We start from the raw sequence: 274 nt of genomic DNA on the forward strand, positions 1-274 counted from the left end.
TTTTATGTCTAAGTTAATACTTGTTCAAAACGATCACTTTAGCAAAGTTTGTACTATTTTGAAAAATAAAACTATAATTGTTTCCCCCCCAATAAATATGCTGTCATTAAAATGTGTTAATATAAAAAAATATATTTTAAAAGACAGAAAAAAAGTAAAGATTCTGAAAGTATTGAAGGAGATCCAATAATAATTGAATATATATTTACAGTAGTAACAGCAAATTATATTTTATTATATGATATGATTAATATCATGTTTTTAAATATGATGG

The sequence above is a fragment of the Sinocyclocheilus grahami genome, unplaced genomic scaffold, assembly GCF_001515645.1.
Source record: "Sinocyclocheilus grahami isolate Dianchi unplaced genomic scaffold, SAMN03320097.WGS_v1.1 scaffold425.1, whole genome shotgun sequence".
Classification (NCBI taxonomy): Eukaryota; Metazoa; Chordata; class Actinopteri; order Cypriniformes; family Cyprinidae; genus Sinocyclocheilus; species Sinocyclocheilus grahami.